A 1,061-nucleotide genomic window follows, 5' to 3' on the forward strand; every position below is an offset into this window, starting at 1 on the left:
CGCGCGGTCGCGTCTCGCGCGCTAGCGCTCGCTAGCCGCGCTCGGCGCGCTCTATCGCTATGCAGCGCTCCGCGCTGCTCGCTCTCGCGCTCGCGAGCGCGCTCGCGCGCGGCTCTCTCAAGCGCGCGCGAGAGCGCACGCTCCCCTACTAGCTCACGCTGACAGTGTGTGTCTGTGACTCCGTAGTGTGTCTCTCCCTCACAACCCACAAACTCACACTCACTCCGACACACAAACACTCACTCACTCTCGACACACCACATTCTTATCTCATATATGTCACTATCTAACAAATCTCTCTATCTAATACTATCTCTCTCTACAAGTCTCTATCTTTTAATTATATACACTAATATATATATATATATCATCAAGCTAATATAAACAACACTGTCTATACCCACCCCCACCCCCCACACGCCCATCACCCACACACCACCCACACATATCATATCTCTACTACTCTAGCGTCACTATCTAACAACACCAACTCACTCAAATCAATCACTGGAATCTACTACACACACCCCCCCCACACACACCACACCTCAAATCAAACATATAAATCTATATATAACTCTATCTAGACATCTCACTCACAAAAACACTCTAACCTTACTCTCACACTCATCTGACACTCACCATCGCTCTACTCACTACAAACTCACACAATAACTCACACTCTACCTAACACTCACTCACCACTCAACACAAATCTCACACTCACACAGCCGCACACCCTCAAGACACACCACCACCCTCACACTCTCTAACACAAACATACACTCACACACACCACTCAACCTCAGACACTCACACACACACACTCCACACACTCACACAAACACACGATCCTAGAACTCACACCCACCCACACACTCTCACTCTCATCGATCCTCGTACACTAGCAAGCAAAGTCAGCTGTAAACTTGTTGAGAGAGGAACTTTGCAAGCATCAAGTTATAAAAATGCCGCCATTTCAGTTGCTCTCTCTCTGCTCTCTCTTGGCGACGTGGGTGGAGGAATTAAACGTATCATATGGATAATAAAACTCATCTAAA

This window comes from Penaeus japonicus, unplaced genomic scaffold, assembly GCF_977035675.1.
Source record: "Penaeus japonicus unplaced genomic scaffold, GWHDUDI00000001_assembly GWHDUDI00000007, whole genome shotgun sequence".
NCBI classification, from domain to species: domain Eukaryota; kingdom Metazoa; phylum Arthropoda; class Malacostraca; order Decapoda; family Penaeidae; genus Penaeus; species Penaeus japonicus.